This window comes from Amblyomma americanum, chromosome 11 (genome assembly GCF_052857255.1).
Source record: "Amblyomma americanum isolate KBUSLIRL-KWMA chromosome 11, ASM5285725v1, whole genome shotgun sequence".
Lineage (NCBI taxonomy): Eukaryota > Metazoa > Arthropoda > Arachnida > Ixodida > Ixodidae > Amblyomma > Amblyomma americanum.
The window spans coordinates 83,802,449-83,808,971 of NC_135507.1; the positions used below are offsets into that span (position 1 = coordinate 83,802,449).

The following is a 6,523-nucleotide window of genomic DNA, read 5'->3' on the forward strand; positions in this document are numbered from 1 at the left end:
ACTAGGTTGTGTCGCTCACAGAAGTCTAGCATCAACTTCCCGTTACAATCCGTGCATCCATCCAGATCCTCGATGTGGCCATTCATGTCCCCCAACAGAATAATATTGGCGCCTTCTCCAAACTGCTTTATATCGTCATTGAGACACTTAACTAGATCCTTGTTCTCTTGCCTCCATCTGTCTTCCTTGTCCCTAAATAAACTACTCCTAGCCATGTCCTTTTAACCGGAAATTGTACCCAATACGCAGACATGTTCTTTGCAAGTTGACTTTATTCTTTGCCAATTTGTTCCTTGATGAATCAGCATACCTACTCCTCCTCCCTTCCTCTCCGTTGTGGTTCTGTTGCTCCCTTCCCAGACGTAGCCATCAATAAATGGTGGGTCTTCTAGATCCCTGAGATATGTCTCGCATAGCGCGTATACACCTACTTCTTCGTCCTTCAACAGCAGTTGAAGGACGAAGGACTACCATTCTACTCACACAGCGCAGCCATGCGGCAGCCGCGAGCGGCGGCGGAGCCGGCGCTCGGCGGCCTGAGGAGAGCGTTCGCCCAGGCAGAGGAAGTATAGAGGAGGCACTGACCAGAGCTAAACCACCGCCAATTTTTTTTTATCTCAGCTGTATGTTGCCACTAACATACAAGTCTTCGACGAGATTCAAGTAGGCGTATGGGACAGGTTGCCTGCAGCTGGCCAAGGGCAGGGCCAAATGGAAGTACATAAGAGAGAGAGAGAGAGATGTCCTACAGTAGTTTAACTGAGAATGATGATCACAAACTCAGGTTTGCAAGGTGACCATTATGACGGGGCTTTCAGCAGACGCAAATGGCTAAGCCCTGCCGCCGTCTCTTACGAGCAAGCAGTCCTGGCGTCCCCACTGGCGTTGAGAGCATCGTGTCTGAAAGCGGCGTCGCAGAACTGGCGTTGGCGCGTGAAGAGGACCCCGTCGCAGCCGCTTTCGTCTGGAACAGATGCGTTAAAGCCAAGGAACATTATTCCGATTTCCTCCGAATGCACTTTTGGTCCTATCTGAGAAAACGAACTGCGTGTTCACTATGCCATCTATACGGTTCGCCTGTTGCTGCGTAATATGTCACCAAAAAAGGCCGTGCACACTCGTTCTCCTTCAGAGCGATCAATGATGCCAAGAGCGGTAGACTACTGCACTCCCAGCTATTGTGAATGCATCTGGCGCAAGGTCTGCATGAACCGCACGCCCACGGACTGGTGAAGTACCGGGCTCAGTCCATCTATAACACACACTATGGTGGTGTACATTCCCAGACACCCTTACAGCGTGGGAAGGTAGCCGACCCGATCGCACAGGAGATGCCCTCGAGTTAGTGCGACAAGCTCAGCCAGATGCCAACTACAAAGTGTCAAAAAGGTTGGTCCTTTGGCACCCAGGTTTCGCCGGTCGCAAGCCAGAGAATGTGTCGCATTCAAATGTTCACTGAATAAAAAAACATACAGAAGCGAGGCGATACAAATTCATTCGAAATCCCTCGTAAGACCGCATGGTAGTAGTGTTCTATGGAACAATGCAACATATGCAAAGTAATGCTTTCTACAGCTAGGCTACAGCACGAGTAGAATTCTTGCAACAATAGTGCCCTCATGCACGAGAGGCAAACCAAAGAAACACAAACTGTTCAGCGACCACTGCGGCAGTACGTCGACCGGATGATCACGTTGAGGCCGTGCCGAAGTCTGCATGGCACACGCTCCCTCGCAGGTCAAGAGCTGGGTGACAGCGGTGTTCGCACAGAGTCGTAAGGTAGCACTTCTCTGAAGTCAAACTACGGCAAGGGCTGGCCGCCGGCACTAACCTCCCTCGAACTACAGGGCTCGCGGTATGTGATGGCCACTTCGCGCCAAGGCAGGCACACACGCACGCGCATTTATTTATTTACAAATACTGCTAATCCCATTCGGGACTGCGTCAGGAAGGCTGCCGGCACTAAACTCCCCCTACCTACAGGGCACGCCGCATGTGATGGCCAGTTAGCGCCAAGGCAGGCACACACACGTATTGATTTACAAATGCTGCTAATCCCATTTGAGAATGTGGCAGGAGCGCATAGTTAAGTCAGCAAGAAAGTGGTCTAGTTAATTATTAACGAGAACATTCAACAGGTAAACATGCTAGGAAAAACCAAAAATGGTGCAACGCAATCACAACAAACTATGACGTAAACAACGAAATAATGCATGAAATGAGGCTATTGTCGGTATAATTCTACAAATAACAAATGTGGAAAATATGATACTACTGTTTAGAATATACAGACAAGTAAACAAAAATATTATCAACGTACACTGCAAAGGCATTGACATAGTATATGTAGTTGTTTTTCAACACTGCATAGGTGAAATAGGTGTTTGCATAGGTGTCTGTAGTACAAGCGCTCCCTCACCTTCCCGCCGGGGCGGGCGTCGCCATTGGTTACGTGAGAGGCCATCGCTCAACATAGGCGAGTCTACGCGCTCTCTGTCGGTCAGCAGTGGATATTCCTCAGGGTGCTTGAGCGAGTTTTCATTCGCGCCACGTACGCCGGCCTGTCAATGCGAGCCGAATTTTATGCCACCATTTCACCTCAGGACCACATACAGGACATTTTTTTCAGTTCCCGGGTTCGAACCCGACCGCGGCGGCTTCGTTTTTATGGAGGCAGAACGCTAAGACGCCCGTGTGCTGTGCGATGTCAGTGCACGTTAAACATCCTCATGTGGTCGAAATTATTCCGGAGACCTCCACTACGGCACCTCTTTCTTCCTTTCTTCTTTTACTCCCTCCTTTATCCCTTCCCTTACGGCGCGGTTCAGGTGTCTGCCGATATATGAGACAGATACTGCGCCATGTCCTTTCCCCCCAAAAAAGCAATTATTATTTTCTTTTTCAGGACTCCAGATGAGGTTGGGAATTTCTGGCTACGCCACACTGCAGGACACCGGTGTTGAAGTCATTTACACGTCATCATCATCGTAACAAAGTTACCAGCGTAAAAACTTTCTCGCCTTTTTCTGGTGAAAAGAGTACACAATACTAATACTCTATGCTAATATCACAAGGTCCACTTCAACCTTTAGACCCCATAGGCACACACTGTGCCCTACAATGCGACTTAATGTCAACATCTACAGTCGAATGCGAAGGCACTCACGTTTGGTCTGGTGAGGCTGGGTTGCCATCAGCGCTGTCGCCGAGCCATCGCAGGCACCCAGAGAAAAAGCGATGCCCAGGAAGCCGATGAGGCCGCTCATCGAGGTGACGCGCCTGTAGCTTAGGCGAACACAGGCTGCGTCCTGTTCCGGATATATTAAACAAGACGTGCGGATGAGCATTCTGGTTCGTCCCGAGCATCGCGGAGAGGAGGAGTTATAGTTTGAACCATGGGTGCATTCCGGTCACTTTAATGGGGTGAACATATGCGTTTCTACTAGCTCAGTAATCTCCCTGTGAGGCTGCTGCGGCACTGAATTAACTATTCGACAATTTCGCTTCCATACTCATCCCTTAGTCCTCCTGCTTGTTTTTCTTTGTGTACGCCCTTCCCTCTTATATGGAGCAGCAATGCAAGGCCATTCCTGCTGTGCCACCCATGTCTCACCCCACCCAAGCCTCTAAAAGTGGGTGGCCAGTTTGCCCTTACACACCAGCAATGGCTGGTCGACCGGGTGACCTCCGCTATCAGCACTGGGCTCCACCCAGAGAAGTTCTCCTAAATAAATATTTATTCAGTCACTCGACCCGCCGCGGTGGCTCAGTGGTTACGGCGCTCGGCTGCTGATCCGGAGTTCCCGGGTTCGAACCCGACCGCGGCGGCTGCGTTTTTATGGAGGCAAAACGCTAAGGCGCCCGTGTGCTGTGCGATGTCAGTGCACGTTAAAGATCCCCAGGTGGTCGAAATTATTCCGGAGCCCTCCACTACTGTACCCCTTTCTTCCTTCCTTCTTTCACTCCCTCCTTTATTCCTTCCCTTACGGCGCGGTTCAGGTGTCCGCCGATATTTGAGACAGATAATGTGTCATTTTCATTGCCCAAAAACCAATTATTATTACTATTATTCAGTCACTCGAAACTGTGAAGTATTGAGGTAGACACTAGTAGGGACTAGAGCTTTTTCTCTGCTGCGTGCGTCTCTGAAGTGTTTCGCCTCTAATACACGTGTTTATGCTGCCGGCTTAGCTCCGCTCGCAGCTTATAGGCACTCAAAAATCGCCACGAACACCACAACCAAACTGCTCGGCTTGAATAACCCGGCTAGTTCTCGTAAAGCGCTCTTCCACAGTCTCCTTGGCTATGCGTTAAAACTGATCTCTCGAGTAGCCTGTCTCCCTCATTCTAATAACCACTCTCCTCCGTAATGATTGGGTCATCCTCACTGAACAACACTGACTAAAATTTCAGAGCTCTTGGCACCCTAAGCTGGTCCTAGCTGTGTCGTTTCATATGAGGTGGCATTTCACTCACCCTTTGAAAAAACATGACACTTATTCAGCCAGTCAGAATACCAAAGGTGCGGTGCTAGCGTCACACGTTTATTGTTCTGCACTTAAATGAAGCGAGCGAAAGCAAAACAAAGGTGAGGACGCGCAGAGATGCGGATCGTGCGCCATATTGCTTTCATCATAGAGGTCCTGGAAGCCGGGCCTCTTAATGAGACGTGCGCTAAGTTTAACCCGAGTGCTTTAACAGTCTCATTAAGCGGAAAACTCGGGAGTCACCGTCGTCGCCATTGGCGGTGGAAGAGGCATGAGTAACAAATTCCCACAGACGCAATGTCAACCACCTGCCACTTTGATCACGTGACCATGTGGCGTCATCACAACCCGCCCACTGTGCTATGTGGCAGTTAAATCATTCACTGCTCGCCAGAGGTCACTCGGAAGTAGCAACCTGGGTTCACAAGCCCCACCCGGTGACTGTGTTTGGCATAGCAATCTGCCTGGGCAGTGGCACACCGCTTAACGCTGCGCCACTGCGCCGGGAGTGGTATACGAGGACTGCCAGCGATTTATGAATCTAGATTAGAGCAATTAAAACAGCGGCCAACGAGGGACAGCACACAGCAAAGAGACGCTACACGAGGCTGACTAACAAATGATCTTTACTTAGGCGCACAGAAGAAAATATAGGCGAAAGGGGGAAAAACAGGAAACTAAAAACACTGCGCAATCTGGATGAAACACAAGTCGTCAACGTCCATTTGCTGCGGGTTGGTGTCCCTCGTTGGCTGCTATTTCAATTGCGGTAGGAACCAATTAAAATCGAATACAACTCAAGAATGCAGCGATTCTTCCTCGGTCAAAAGGCCCCCTTCCAGCCAGTGGCGTCGGCCGATTCTCATGACCCTGCTAGCCTGAGAATGCAGGGAGCGGCGCCGCAATGGAGAGAGGGGTCTATCCTCGACTATACAGGGAAGAGATTATCCCTGTTCATCTACCACTTCCTGCTTTGCCACACTAACAGGGTTATAAGAATCGGCCGACGCCATTGGCTGGAAGGGGAAAATTCGCTGGGTTCTTGAGCTGTATCCGATTACAGCTCAGGTTCAGATCATCTCGTAGATTAGAGAATGACCAACTCCACATATATGGCCATGCAGGCAGAACCAAGGCGACACAGAAAGAGTAATGTATCGGGAGGGCTCTCCAATGCTATGGAATTCTACTCTCAAGGTTAGGGTAAGCGTTATGTGATGGTGAAAGCAAGAATTGTATCCGTGTCTACGAAGAGGACCGCAAAGAGGACTCCAGGCTGCTGAAGGGACCCATTAACGCTGTCGCGTCATACCCTTAAGGCGGAACTAAGTGTTCCATCAATGTCTGCTCCCTGCGTGTCCTCTGAAAGCTGCGCGCCGCACTAACTGCGCGCACACCCCAGAGAACATGTCTCGTTAACCGGTAGGCGTGTACGAAAAGACCTCAGGAGTAAAATTTAGAAAGAAAATTGCACGCTCCGTACTTGCCAAGCAGATCGCTGAGCGAGGTCCCGCGCGGATGAACGCTTGGTGGGGTCGTCTTCTTTTCCTTCTTCCGTTCTTGCAGGTTTTGCTCGCGCTATTCTTCCTTCACATCCCGACGAATGCTGCGAAGAAACGTACTAAGGGTTCACTGTGGATTAGTTGGTGTAACTGTAGAACAGTAACAGCACTGCGCAGCTACAAAAAGGGGGAAAATAAAAACCACAAGTGCCCAAGATGATCTGGCGACTTTTTTTCTCGAACATTAGAACGTCACCATCATCAAAAAAGAGCAGTGATGGAGTAGAGGTAGAACAACCGCCTCGCGTGCAAGAGGACCGGGGTTCAAATCCTGGTTCCGCGCAATTCTCCATCGGGTTTAAAAAAAAAAAATCCGCGTGTCGATGGAATTGCATAACCAGGCCTGGAGTGCGGCCTTATCTCGGTGAACAGAACAGACAACGCACTCTCTCACCAGAGCAGGATTTGGCCACCCTGGTGTAGTACTTGGCCACAACCTTCTATGATCAAACCAATTAACCCTTGGCCCTCAGT

General features: G+C 49.9%; 1 long non-coding RNA gene across 1 annotated transcript; it reads right to left on the reverse strand.

Annotated features, from left to right (window-relative positions):
• Positions 1-755: 755 nt before the first annotated feature.
• Positions 756-6,011, reverse strand: LOC144110089 (uncharacterized). Its single transcript, XR_013309700.1, has 3 exons — positions 5,971-6,011; positions 3,167-3,308; positions 756-964 (listed from the first exon to the last, which is right to left on the reverse strand). It is a non-coding gene; the product is annotated as an uncharacterized LOC144110089 (long non-coding RNA).
• Between the last annotated feature and the right edge of the window lie 512 nt (positions 6,012-6,523).